Below are 15,531 nucleotides of genomic sequence, written 5' to 3'. Positions count from 1 at the left end.
ACCTCCTCAGAAGCTAAATTGCTCTGTGGCGATCACAGCCTGTTCTCTCTGTGCACATTAGGGCATTAACAATGCTTTGCTGAAGGTCATAGCCAACTCATTGTTCCCTGAGGGCTTTACTGGCCGCTGTTCCTCCATCTGCAATGCCCTCTCTTTCAATCTTGAGGTAACTGGCTCCTTTGAGGTCTCATTTCACTGAGTCACCTTTTTGGACACAATTACTGCAGCTGCCTGCCTGCCCCATATCATCTTCTATTAGGGTTTTCACGTTTCATGTTCTCAGAACATAGAATATCTGCCATTCCATTTTATAATAATTTTAATTTTTGAAATAATAATTATGCCATTTCCTCTCATCCCTTTCCTCCCTACAACATCTCCCATGCACTCATCTTGTTCTCTCTCAAATTCATGACCTCTTTTCTATTAATTGTAACATAAATACATATAATTCATATATGCAACCTGGTGATACATTTTTGTTGAAATAAATATCAAGACTGTCTGACTTTCTTAAAGTCACAAGCTAGTAATGAGTCTGGCACCCCGCTTCTCTAGTTTCTGAAGGTGCTAAGGTTTTACATACAGAGAGAGGGGGGAGTAGGAAGGAGGCACACATATGCATATGTACCCAGGACCTTTTGTTATGTTGGAATTTCTAAGTTAAATCATATTTCCCATAAAAATATACCATCAACCCTCTCAGTCTTTATTATGTTGATGCACATTGTGAATCTATAAGAGAAATAGGAAACACAGAATGTGTGTTTGTGCACGCGCATGCATGTATTCGTAAATATATAAGTACAGTCTGTTTAGTCTATTATTTTATATTCATAATGTTTACTTTAATGGCTAGATCATGAGTCATCAGAGAGAAGAGACCTGATACCAACCTCTTCCCAGAACTAGGCTATCCCTAAGATATGCACCGGACATCACCAGTGTCTGTTGAACATGTAAGTGAAGAGTCTTATTTTGATAGAACTGCCTGGTCTTTGCTATTAGCTAGGAAAGGGGTCCACCATTCCCTTCTCTTTATCAACCATAAATCCTTCCAAATGTGAGTCTTCTTGGTCACGTCACATTCCTTCCATCCTCAACACAGAGAGCATCAAAAGAGTACTCCACTCTAATGCTGATGCCATAAAACCTCCCTATGTCACAGCCAACTTCTCTCCTCCTCTGCCACACAGCAAGCCAGGAAGGCCACACATCCAAAATATTGAAGAGAACCGATAAGGAGCCAGACAGTATGAATTAGCAGCACTAGGACGTGACAACTGTGGAGGTCCAGTGTCTCGTCTCCTCTGCTCTGCTGTGTGTGTACGTGAGCAGGCACACGAGTCCAGCCCTTTCTCTCACTTGCTCTCTGCAACCCTTTTCGGTGACCTTGTTTCTTTACCATAGTCTTCCTTCCTTCTTGCTCACCAGTCCTTCCAAGATGCTCTCTCCAAACCTGCCTTTCCAGGTTGGCAAAAGAGCCAAAGAGGAGTTGGTCCAGGACCAGGAATGGTGCCACCTCTCTGGAAGGCTCAGAAATGACAATAACAAATGGTATTTACCTAAGAATTATTAGCACATCAACTGTTCTCCTCTTTACTGTTTAGTCATGTCATTCAACACTAATGGACTTTTACAACAGCAAACAGAGAGAGAAGAAAGAAAACAAACAGTGCGTTCACACTAGACAGAGGCAGTGATCCCTGCTGGAGCTGTGAAAACAGAGGCGATCTCTCAAGTTGGATCGGAGGACACGTCTCACCTGAGCGGGCATTTACAGGGCCCTGACTTTCTACTGAGGTTTATTACACAGGGAAAGCAGGAAGAGCTGACCAACATGGCTTCATGGTATAAGAGGGGAAAAAAAAGTATCTTATTTATTCAACTAATTCCCACTGGGTACTGATGACAACCCTGGGCCACATACTGCTGGGGGCTGCCACAGTGCACCACAAACCAGAGACAAGTTCACGAGTCTGCTCCAACCACATATAGTAGATCAGTGTCAGAGGTCACCTGACATCCTGGGCTACTCTACCACCTTGCCTCTGTTGATGGTCACTCTTTCTTTACAATGGAGAGTAGCCTCCAATGAGCAGGCTGGGAAAATAGACTCATAGCACGCCCCACACAGGCCTTTGAGCTGGAATCATCCCAGCTGCAGTGCTCATCTTCAATTAGGATCTGAGTGACTGGGCAGGTGACCTTATGTCACTCAGTCTCTGGTTCCTCATGAGCAAGCACAGGCAGTTCTAAGTTGAAATGAGCACTGTGGTAGGAGGGCCAGCTAAACTGTGATCAGTGGTAGGTAACTGTGGAGAGACAAGACACTAGTCCTGGGTTCCACTCATGGCTCCGCCGCTGATGTTAGGAAGTTTCAGAAAGTTTCTTATGGTTGTGTATCCATCTGCTAATTGGCAGGTGGGACCAGAGCATCCCTGAAGTTGCCTCAAGTAGCAAGTGCTAGAATAGGTAACAATAAGTTTGAATTCAGTCCAACACTTACTTAAATGCGTATTATTCAAACAAAGAGTTGGGAAATGGATTTTCCCATTGTCCTGGAATAGACTGTGGAGCTGAAGTGACCCCTGAGTTATCTCCGGTGTTGGCTAGGAGGAGAGTGAAGGTAAGTGCAGCCAACACCAGATCCCTGGACATGCATAACTATTTCCAGGGGAAGTTGAGTGTAGAGTTTTGTCCAAAACACAAATAGGGGCTGGAGAGATGGCTCAGTGGCAAAGAGCACTTGTTGCTTGGGCAGAGGGCCTGGTTCAGTTCCCAGCACCCACATGGTGGTTCACAGTCATCTATAACTCCAGTTCCAGGGGACCTGGTGCCCTCCTCTGACCTCCACAGGCACCAGGAACACATGCTGTGTGCATATATACATGCAAACAAAACACCCATACACATAAAATTAAAAATTAAAAAAAAACCCAAAATAATAATTTGAAATTCAAAACAGTTGGGCTCCCAATGTGGCAGGGGACCTATGGAACTTCATGCCTGATGATCTCTGCAATGCTTGGACTTGAATTTGAGGTTATCCCCGATACTAGACCTTTCAGCCTCAGAGCTAAAATTTGTTAAATGATAAAGTGTATTAGTTTTAAAAAAAAGTTTTAGATGGTCTATGTCGACTGCAAACTGGAGAGCACTAGTTACCACTATTACACAAATAGGTGGCGACAGGGCTTATGGTAAATATCGTCTGTAGAGAACATGATAGGAACACAATTTGAGAAGCCGGAAGCTGAGAGCGTGTGGTTCGATCTTTGGGAGCAGTCTCTCCTCATGTAAATGTAGAGGAACATGGAGATAGCAGCTAGCCTGTCGGGGCCTATCACTGGAAGCATTTGCTGGCAGCTAAGAGGGTGCAAAAGAATCAAAGAGGCCGCATGAGGAGAGCCCGGGAGAAGTGAGAGGGATTGTCCCGGCAAATTAATGGAGCCTGTGTGATTCTCCGGTAGGACAGTTTAGGGCACTGGGTACCAGGACAAATGGAGACAGAATCCCAAGTCAGAGAAACCTGAGCTCATATTAATAAAGGTGACTAACAGCTTTTGCCAGAATTTTGACTGCAGTTGTCTGTCTGGGGGACAAATCCCTCTCCCCTGCAGCCTCCTGGGAGGCCCCTTTCAGGTGCACCAACTCTGATCTGATTGGGCCCATTGGCCAGGTGACGCTGAGTACACAGGAGCAGGGTCAGGTGACACTGAAGGGCTGCTCTATCTGTGTGGGCTGCTTTCTTGGGAAATGTTTGATTTGAAGAATTTCATCAATTTCCCTTAATTCCCAGATTCAGACAAAACATACTGCAATATTTAAACACTAGGCTCTAGGGCTAGATTGTCTCTGTTTGAATTTTGGCTCAGCTAGGATACTAATATCTATCTCTTTTGAACAGTGCAATGATATGTTGAACCATCCTTGAATACCTAAAATAATCTCACTTGATCATAAACTTTCTGATATGCTGTTGGATTAGATTTACTTTGTGGTTTCTATTTATGTATTTATTTTCACTTTTTGAAGCAGGGTATCTCTACATAGCCCTGGCTGTCCTGGAACTTGTTCTGTAGATCAGGCTGGCCTTGAACTTACCAAGATCTACCTACCTCTGCCCCTGAAGTACTCGGATTAAAGGTATGAGCCATCACGAGCAGCTGTTTGTTTTTGTTAAGTTTCTCAGCTGTGTTTGTGAGGGAGACTGGACTTCACTTTCTTTTTCATTTCTTTTCTTTCTTTGTTGCTGCTGTTGTGGTGGGATAGGATACGGATGAGCTTGGCAGATTTCCTCACTTTTCAATTTTTGATAATAGCTTGCAAAGAAAAAGAATTCTAAAATTCATACATAACCACAGGGGGCCCCAATTAACCAACCAGTACTGAGCATGCAAAACAGGTCAGGGAGCATCCCATTACCTTAACTTCAGTACCATCTTGGTACCATCTTACGGTGCTGCCATAAGCATCAACACTAGCACTGATGGACCAGAACCCAGAAGTTACTCTTTAATAATTTCATGCATGTGTCCAATGTATCTTGATCTCACCATCTCCTAACCCCTTCCTATTTCCTTTGGGTATGCTCCCCGTTTCCCACCTTCATGCTATCTTTTTGTTTGTTTGTTTGTGTTGATAAACCACTGGGTCTAATTAGTGCTGCCTGCTCAAATGCTGACTGATCTTGTTGGTTTGATCTCGTGCAGGCCACCATACCTGCAGTGAGTGCAATGGGCATGCCACATCTAGAAGATACTATTTCACAGTATCCTGTGCCATCTTCCAGCTACTATGTGCTTTTCCTCCCTCTTCTTTGATAGTCCCTGAGCCTTGGCAGGTGGTGTTGATACAGCTGTCCCATTTAGTGCTGAGCACTCAATAGTCATTTATTCTTAGCACTTTGACAGTTGTGATTTGCCATATTGACTGCTGCCCAGTGCATAAAAAGCTTCTCTGGGCAAGGCTGAGAGTAGGACTAGCCTATGAGTATATGACAACATGCTTGTTTAGCAGAGCAACAGTAGTAAGTTCCTTCTAGGCCCTAGAGTCTAGGGATCATGATGAATTCCATATCCACCCCTGGCACTCCATCAGCTATGGGCTTTTGACTGGGTTTATAACACCAGAGATGAGTTGCCTACTGTGCAGCAAGCCCCAGACACAATCAGAAAGGGGTTAGCTGCCTCTATAATGCACCTTGCCTGCAGTTCAGTAGTGTAGCATTCAGGGTCTCGGCTGAGTTAGACCATCAATGCCTTTTCTTCCAAAGAGCCCTCAAAGCTCTTGTGGGCACTATGAAGTCTAGCTGGCAGGAAGACAATCTCAAGTCAGTTCCAGCTTGATTTCTCAATATTCTGTCACCAAAGTGTGTTCAGCAATAGGGTCCTGCCATCTAATGTGATTGGCAGCCAAGAGCAACAGGGATAGCAGCTTATATTGTTTGGTGCTTCTGGGGCATCTCTGGCTGCTAATTGAAAGGGAGGAGTCCCACATGTTAGCCAGTGGAGTTTGGAGCAAGGCAGACAGCCTTTTTAGAAAACGGTGTTTATGAAGCAGGGTAGATATCTGCAGACAACTGAAACTAGACCCATCATTTTCACCACACAGAGAAAACAACTCAAAGTGGGCCAAAGTCCTAAAGGTAAAACCTGAAACAAGGGCAGGGCGTGGTGGTGCACATCTTTAATCCCAGCACTCTGGAGGCAGAGGCAGGTGGATCGCTGTGAGTTCAAGGTCAGCCTGGTCTAAAAAGTGAGTTCAGGACAGCCAAGGCTACACAGAGAAACCTTGTCTAATAAAATAAAATAAAAATAAAGCTACGAAAAACAAAAAACTTAGGGGAAACAAATCAAGACATTTCATAGGGGAGAAAAATGAATTCGACTCCAAAAGCAAAGACAAAGAATGCAAAAATAGACAAACGGGGTTCTTTTGATTCAGAAGCTTGTGGACCGTCACAAGGGAGCGATGGAGGACAGGGAGAATTATTCACCTAATAGGGGAGTAGTATGCAGAATGCATTAGGAACCCCAAAAATTTAACAGCAAAAATGTCAGCCCCCCCAAACCTAAACATAATCTGAACAGATTTCTCTTAAAAGATACAAATTTCCAAAAAAAAGTGTACAAATATTTTGACTGTTACCTTTAGAATCCATCTGTGACAAAATTATCTTTTCATCTATTTCCTTCTTTCTTTCTCTATGCATTTTCCCAAATATTTTAGAGTCCTTCTTTCTAGTTTTTTCATCTTGTTTTCATCTCGGGACTCTAGTAACTTCTCATAGAGCATGTATAAATGTGCCAAGGTTCTGAATAACGTTTTTTTTTTTTTTCTTTAAAACAGATCCATTAGGCCATCTGTACATTTTTGACTGGAAAATTTAGTCTATTTCTACCCAACATTATTACTGGTAGGTAAGAACTTAACTGCTGCCATTTTGTTTATAAATGCAGGCTTTTAATGTGTTTCTCTCTCCTTTGTGTCTGTGTCTTCGTCATTGTGTAGTTTTCTGGAGTGGCGAGCTTTCATTTTCTTCCATTTCTATATCTGTTTCCCCTGTGGGTTCTATCCTTTTATCTGTTTTCATGAAGGTGGTTATCACGCTCTTGACGGAATACGAACCTCTTTAAATACTTACTGTGAGACATCTCTGCAGGTGACGCGGTTCTTCAGTTCTTGCTTGTCGGGGAAGTATTTGATTTCTCCCTTGCTTATGCTTACCTGACATGTATTTTCCTTTCAAGATTTTGAATAGATAACGTTCGCCTCTTCTTGCTTGAGTGATGTCTGCACATTTATCTTGCTGTTTTAACAGTTTTTGACGTCTGAAAATGCTTGTCACATACTAGGATAGGCCTATTTTGGTTGAGCTTGTGAGTCTTTCAAATTTTATGAGTATGTAAACCCATATCTCTTTTAAGATTTGGAATTCATTTATTATTATTATTATTATTATTATTATTATTATTATTATTATTATTATTATTATTATTATTTAGATCTTTCAATGACTTTCCTCCTATCATATCAAATTCCTAGCATGCAAATATCTATTTGTTTAATGGTGTTGTAGAAGATTTGAAGAATTTCTCTTTTTATTCTTTTATTTTTCTTATCTGACTGAATTATCTCAAAAGATCTTTGTCCAGTTTTAGAAATTCTTCTTTCCTGTTAGATCTAGCCTTCTGAAGGTCTCAGTTACAGTGTTTATTTAGGTTTTCAGGCAGTTAGTCCCAGTCTCTGCATTTTTAAATGACTTCTGTGTATTCTTTAAAGTTTCTCATTTGGGTCCCATTTCTTTGAATTTTATGTCTGAATTCTTTTGTACGTCATTGAGTTTCTTTAGGATCATTATTTCAAATTCTTTTTCGTGCATTTTGTAGATTTCTTTTACATTGGTGTTTGCTCGTTGCTTTTTAAGATGTCCCCTCCTCCTCTTCCTCTTCCCCTCTTCTTCTCCTCCTCTTCCTTTACTTTCCCTTCCTCTGATGTATCCTTCTTCAGCTTCTTCTTCCTGCAGAATCTCACTGCACAGGCCTGTCTGGACTTGAATTTGCTCTATGGTCCAAGCTAAACTAGCAAACCTTCTATTTTAGACTCCCAAGGGCTTGGGCCACATTGTCTCACCACTTTGGCTTCTTCTGTCTGTACACTGAGTTCTGGGCAGTGAGTGTAACAACAGACTCTTCTGATGTTATTGAGTAGTTATTTTATGGAAAACATGTTTCTTTCAACAGTTTGCGAGTGCACATGCAACCCTATGTTTAGTGTTTTGGGCAAGAGCTATACACATTTCTGTGACAACTTTACTCATTTATATTCCAACCTGTAAGGGTCCCTTAGTCTTCATGGTTCCTTATTCTTCATGACTTTGCCAGTAGTTGCTACTACCCAACCTTTAGATAGCAGCCATTCTGACAGTGGGGAGGTGAAGTCTCTTTGTTTTAATCTGCATTTCCCTGATGACCACTGGGCTTGAGCATTCATCCATATATATCTATGGGTCTTCTCCTTTAAAAAAAAGTCTCCACTTTCTTTGCTCACTTTAAAAATTATTTGTTTTTCAGTTGAGCTGTTTGAGTCCCTGACATATGCTAGATAATAACCCTTTATCGGGGACTGCATTCTCAAATGTTTAGTCATTCCATACGTTGCCCTTTATTCTAATGACTGCTTCTTTTGCTGTGTAGAACTTTTCAGTATGAAATGGTTCTATTTGCATGTTTCTGTCAACTGTGATTTGAGGTCCTATAGAAAAATCATTGCTCAGATCAATATTTCAGTGATCCTCCCCTTTTATTTGGAATAGTTTTATAGTTCAGGCCTCATATTTCCATCTTCAATCTATTTTGAACTGATTTCGCACATGGTGTGCTACTAGTGAAAATCTAGCCAAGTTGGTCTTGTGTGTGTGGCTATTCCAACTTTTTCAGGTATCATTTGCTGAACAAACTCTCACGTGCTCTTGGAATCTTTGTTGATCATCAGTTGACTCTGTGTCTCTATTGTCTTCCATGCATCTATTTTAAGTGCTGTTTTGGCTACTTCATTTGGCACTGTATTTTGAAGTTCTATAGCACGATTGTCTCTGGATTTGTTGAATTTGTCTACGGTTATCTATTTGGACTCTTGTGATACTGCATGAATTTGACATATTATTTCTATAAAACTGTTCTTGAAAATTTCATAGGCATTTCAATGAGCCTGTAATTGCTTTGGGTAGTATGAACAATTTACAAAATTGATTTTCAAGATCATAACCATAGGAGACTTTCCTATGATCTGCATCTTGTCCCCCCCCCCCTTTTTTTTTTCTTTTACATCAGAGGTGTGAGTAATCTAAGGATATGGGATATCCAGATTGCTACGTCAGGCAAAATATGCCCCACCCCACCCCAGGTACCCTGAGACTTGAAATAATTAGGAACTACAGACATTTTCCGAGACAGAGGATCATTAAGCCTTACCTGTTGGCAGGATAAGTTCATGTTACCTGCGTTCTATTTCTTCTTACTTTTGTGATATACATTATGTTGGTAAATTGCCACGCGATATCTAAACTTATTTAATGTAGATTCCCTTCCTCGCATCAGACTCAAGTGTGATTATGTCAAATGCCCTCTGTCCTGTGTCTGGCTGCTCCCCTGGCCTGTGACAAGGAGAAAGGAGAATGGACAAACAGATAAAGAGTGAAAGCATTGTGCTCTTGGGAAGAGCTAGAAGGCAACTCATTTCCAACAGTCATTACTATTACTTATAACAGGGTACAAAAATACCTGAGGTGGGACTCTCCACTGGGAGCTCCAGCTGACAAGTTTCCCTAGTTGACCTGAGTTGAATATTGTAGGCACCAGTGTGTGTGTGGGTTACTCTGGTTTGCTCTCTCAATAGGACTACTCTAGTAGTCTTTGCTGAGTGTTGGGAGGGCCCAATTAGATGATAGTCTGCTATCTAAGTTGTTATTTGTTTTTTGCCTTTTGCTTGTCAAATGCTTAATACATGTATAAATGCACTCATTAAAAACTGAAAGTCTTTTGTAGATCTTTCTCTGGACTTGAACATTACCTCTTAGTACAGTGTTTGCGTTATCTTCTATGCCATTCTTCCTATGGAGTTTTCACATGTAATTCTCCAAATTATATTCCATGTGGCCCAGGCTCAGTATATTAGCAAAGAAAACTATCCAAAACCCCAGAGGTAACTTGAAAATAACCCAGATGTGTGTGTATGTGTGTATAAGTGTGTGTATGTGTGTATGTGTGTGTATATATATGTATGTGTGTATATATGTATGTATACATGAATGTGTATATAGTGTATGTTTGTGTGTGTGTACGTGTGTGTGTGCATGTATGTGTGGGTGCGTATGAGTGTGAGTGTTTTATGCAGCATCTTGCATTACTTTCTGTCTTATATCCTCAAGATGGTCTCTCACGAGCCAGAAGTTGCTATTTCAGCTAGGATGGCTGTCCCATGAACTCAGAGTCTGTCTCTGCCATCCCCATCCGCCCCAGTGCTGGGGTTGCAGGCAACTGCAGGTGCTTAGGATTCAGACTTGACTCCTCCTGCTTGTACAGCAAACACCCAGTCTCCTTTAGTCCACAAAACATCCTCAAGTCCTGTTTGACACACCTCGAAGCGCCAGCATCCACAGCAACTTGAGAGCTGTTTGGTCTCCTCTCCATTTCCCTCACTGATGCTCTGATGCTGCTTTTGAACTCTTACGACTGTCCTTTCTCTCCTAAAATGTGTCCCACGAGTCCTAGCTTGTCCTTTTTTACTCTCATCTCTTCTGATTCTAATCTTTGTTGCTCTACTCTTCTGACGATGGAAGAATTCTTCTCCAAATATCAGTCCTGGGAAACAGTTCAGTGACCCAAATCAAAGTAATCATTTGCAGGCAGAGGACTGGGAAAAACTTGAAACTGTTGAATATTAACCAAGTTATCTGTTCACATAAATCTTTCATGCAGAGTAAGCATTCTGAAAATATGTGTGGGCATGTGTACTTGCATGTGCTTGGAGATATATGACTTTTCTCTCAGGCTATGCTGCTCATATTATTATTATTGTTATTATTATTATTATTATTATTATTATTATTATTATTATCATCATCATCATCATCATCATCATCATCATCATCATCATCATTATCATCATCATCTCATTTTAGCTACTCCAAAACAGTTACATGACTATGGCATATTTTAAAGTATTTATGAAGTGCTGGATTTTGGAGAAAACCTAGTTTCTTTTGTGTATGTCTAGGATGCTGATGGATAAGAATAGCACAGACTTTGGAATCAGAGCAGCTCCATCTCAAATCAGGCTAGACCCCCTGTTATCATTGTGTATTTGGACAAGCCATTGCAGCTTTGTGATCATCATCTCTAGTGATGGTAACAGTTTGTATAACTATTTTGAAGATTTAATTAGAAAGTTTCATCAGTAACTGTGGAGAACATTTATTCTCACAGTCCCTGTGCCCATGGTTTTGTGTTGGGACTGTGATAATGAAGCAGAAAACAAAACCCGATACTCTCAAGATGCCTGGAGCCCTGGGGTAAGCTACATAAACACTGTCTGACACAACGTGAGCTCATAGCAAGGAAATGGCAGGAAGCCTTTCTCTAGATTTCATTTAAAGTAATTTTCACCTCCTAATTTTGTTGGACTAAAGAAAATAGTATTTTTTGTGGTGTGGTGTGTGTACATGCACATAAGTGTGCTCAAGAGTGTACAGGTGTGTACACATATGGAGGCCAGAGGACAGCCTTGTATGTAATGCATACTGTTTTCGACAAAAGTCTCTCACTACTCACTGAGTAGGCTAGGCTGGCTGGTAAGTGATCCCTAGGGACCACATTTTCATCCTCCACAAGAAGCATCACCATGTCCAGTTTTTCTTTTTTCCTTCCTTCCGTCTTTCTTTCTCTCTTTCTTTCTTCCTTCCTTCCTTTCTTTTTTCTATCTATCTATCTATCTTTTTCTTTTACTTTTTTGTTTTGTTTTTCAAGACAAGGTTTCTGTGAGTTTTTTCTTTTTAAACAAGGGCAGCAAACTTTCATCCTCAAGCTTGGCAGGCAGGCACTCCACAACCTGAGCTGTCTCACAAGCCTGAGAAGGTAGAACAGTGATGCCTCCGATTTCTGAAGTGTTTGTGTGAGGAGAGCTTCTGTCTTGTTCGGTGTTTCAGGATAAAAGGATGGAAGACTGTGTCCCCTGTGGCCCTTGCTCTACAATCACTTTTCAGTGATTCCTGCTTCGTGGTGGTCACTTCTTCCTCCACAGCCTCCTCGTGCAAAGTGCTAGGTTTACTCAGTAGAACCAATGCGACAAGGCAGAATCATGGCACATAGATTCTAATACTAGGTTAAAAAACAGTGAGACTTCCGCCTTAAGTGTTCCCGTCTGCCTCCCGCAAATGAGTTACTCTGAGTGAGACTTGATGCCACATAGGGTTGACCTACTGATGGTATCCACAAGGGGAGAAACTGGGAGAATCCCCTAACCATAGCCAGGTCAGTGAACTTGGGTACCCTTGCCTCAACCAATTTGTTAGGTAGTTGTGTCATTGGCTAACAGCGTCTATCATTTTCTGGGAAGCCCTGAGCAAGACCCATTCAGACAAATGGCTTTCACACCCATGAACTGTTAGGAAACTAAATGTTTGTTCCTTTGCACATTTGGTATTTGAGAATGATGTGTGCCTTGAGCCCGGCAGCACAAGGAGGTTAGGCCTTGGGTTCTAGGGCTAGGGTTGACCCTTCTGTACCAGGCAGGACTGAGCTTTCTTCCTTAAGAGATAACAATCCTGGCCTTATTGCACATTCAGAAGGCATGGCACCATTTGTTTCCCTTCTGGGCCTGGGTTATCTATACATTTCGACACATCTAAGAAAGCTTCCACCTGAGGCCCCGGAGGAGAAGTGTCACTTTAGAATCACTCCATTGTCATCTTCCCAATTCTCTCTGGAGATTAGGTTTAGGGTGTGGGACACTCGTGGTGTGGCAGGCGAGATCCTCTGGTCTTGTTAGGGCATGGACCAAGAATCTCAAGGCAGAGGCTGATAACGAATCTCAAGGTCTAACCAGGTCTCAGAGAGATTGAGAGTCTAAGGCCTTAGGCAAAGCCTGGCCCCTCTGCAAAGCTACTAGGACTCATCTTGCTGTGATCAAAACTGAGTCAGGACTGCTCATGCTGAGAATAGCTTGGGGTTGTGTGTATTTGAGTGTTTGCCTATGTGGTTATGTGCATGTGCTGCAGTGTACGTGTGTAGATGTCAGAAGACAGCCTTGGGTGGCCGGGCCTCACTGTTCACCTTTTTGTGACAAGGTCCTCTTCTTGTTCACTGCTGTACACATTAGGCTTAGCTGGACCAGGAACTTCAGCAGACTCCCCCTCTCTCTGCCTTCTGTCTTGCCATAGCAATTGTGGGATTGACAGCTCTGCAGTACTGGGTCTGACTTTATGTGGCTGTAGGGAATTTGAGTTCATATCTTCACACATATGTAGCAAGTGCTCTGCCCACTGAACTATCTTTCCAGCCTCTGCATCACATTTCTTCTTCCATTCAACACCACACATTTTTGGATATACAAGAAATATTGAAAGAAGGCACAGAACGTGTATTTTCCAGTTTCTGTGATTATGTGCAAAAAAATACACTTTTTCTTATTCATTTTAACACTAAACACGTCACTTTTTCATGCCACAAGAACAAATCACAGAAGATCACCTGGACTGGTTATCTGACAACATTTTGTATGTCGGTGTGTGTGTGTGTTTTCTAATTATCTGTGAGCCATACATATATGGTTGTGAAGCTATCCTAATCTATTACATTTGAGTCTTCCTCAAGTTCATTTCACAGTCTACTTTCTTCCTCAGATCTCCTACTTCATAAGCAGAGGTGAGATCTAAATCTAGGGTGTATGAGTTTCAACCCCCCCCCCTGCCTTCCACCACACACATTGATTGCAGCTGTACAGAGGGTGACATGGTCCTTCAGTCTCTAACAGCATGGTCACCTTCTTGAGTGAAGCTATCATGTGCCAGTGAGGGTACCTTGGAAAAGACAGGACTCTCACTACCTGTTCATTATCAACAGGGTCCCTCCACTTTAACTGGTTTTCTATTTGGAAAGCTTCATTTTTCACAAAGCATTTCAAAGCAAAGCTAAACTGAATCAAGCTGGAGAAAAACACAATATGCCTAAGACTTCCGCTGTAAAGTCTCATCTAGCCCCTGCCCTCCTGAGCCACCTGTGTGCCTATCTTAAGGGAAAGGCCAGAGCTGGACCTGTACAAGATGGCAGCTACTCTCTTCCAGTTAGGCTCAACTTAAGGGTTTGGGTCAAACTTAAGGGTTTGAGATGGCGAAGAAGGAGAAGCTGGGATACATTAGACCAAGGAGACACACCATCTAATAACTTTATCACCAGACCTGCCACCCAGTAGGTATCCTAATGGCTGGGTACCAACGTTGGATTCAGATATTTCTAGATTATATTCGAAGTTTTGACTGATTTCTAGATTTTTTTTCTAGACCGCAGGCAAATTCCTCTATTCCCCTAAGCCTCAGGTCATCATCATCAGTAAATAGGAGATAGTAGCAATGACCACTTCACAGAGTGATTACGGAGGTAAGTAAGAACGGACAAAAGCAGCCGTGGCATCTGTCATGAGTCAAGTACTTCCCATATAGAGGCAGATGCTCTGTCGAGAGACTATTCATCGCTCTGTGTGTCTGCCCAACAACCCTACGAAGAGGGAAGATTTGACTGGTGACTAGGTACTTAGGAAGCAGCCAGCAAGTGGGAGTTGTCTTTATTATTGCTGTGACAATGCCATGGTGTTGGGTCAGCCACACAGGATGACAGAGTGCCTGCCCACATGCGATGGTGATGGGTAGGACCCTCCCACCTGCTGCCTTCATCAGCCTCTCTGGCTTGGGGGAAGGATGGCACCCACCAGAGCTAAGGACTTCTCTGTGATCTCTTTCTGTTGAGTTTCCTTCTCTTTTGATGAGAAGAACTGCTTCTATTCCTCTCTTAAGCCCCAGTCTGATCAACTTCCTCTGACCGAAGCTGATGCTTGTCAACAAGAAGGGAAAAGGGAATTTTTAGACCATGCATTAGTGTGTGTGTGTGTGTGTGTGTGTGTGTGTGTGTGTGTGTGTGTGCGTGTGAATGCACAGACCATAAGTCAATGTCAGCTCTTTTTCTTAACTGTTTTCCACCTTAGCTTTTGATACAGGAGCTCATTGAACCTAGAACTCACTGATTCGGCTAGATGGGCTGGCCAGGGCTCTTGTCTCGGCCTCCCTCTCCGTGGGATTACAGGTGCATGCTGCCACTACTGGCTTTTAAAAACATGAGTTCTGGGGATGGAAGTTGGGACCTTATGCTTTCATGACAAGTGCTTTGCCAACCAAGCCATCTCCCTGCCTCGGCAGATATATCATATTTGAGATCAGAAAAGCAGACCTGCGTTGTCTTTTTCCCACTTCCAGGCAGAGCAGGCTGCCTGCCGGCTGCCACCGATGTGAGAGACTGAGGAATGGCGGTGCTTCACTAAGTCTGAGTTTCCTTAGCTCATAGCTGAGGAAAGAGAGTGAGTGTTATGACGGAACAGCCACACGCTGAGGGAATTTTAAATTGCCTCAGTTGTTCAATACCTTGTAGTCATTGTCCCCACTATATAGATGATTAAAAAAAATGGTGGCTTAGGGATGGCGAGACTCACCCAAGATCTCCCTGCGATGATGTAGCAGAAGTGGACTTGGATGCTGGCTAGCTGAAAACAAGTCCTATGTTTCCATGTCCACATTACTAGAACTTCCAAAGGTTACCTTGGGCCAGCCTTCTAGTTATCCCTCTGCCCACATGTGAGGACAGACGTAATAATCTACTTTCTTGGCCAGCTTGTTGCTAAATATCTCTATAAACTACTCACACGATGGGGTACAAGTGGCTAATGCTGTTCATCTAGTTTCCAAGGCTACAGTGCCACAAT

This window comes from Acomys russatus, chromosome 4 (assembly GCF_903995435.1).
Source record: "Acomys russatus chromosome 4, mAcoRus1.1, whole genome shotgun sequence".
In the NCBI taxonomy this organism is placed as follows: domain Eukaryota; kingdom Metazoa; phylum Chordata; class Mammalia; order Rodentia; family Muridae; genus Acomys; species Acomys russatus.
The sequence above is the reverse complement of the archived record's forward strand: the minus strand, read 5'-3'. Positions refer to the sequence as shown.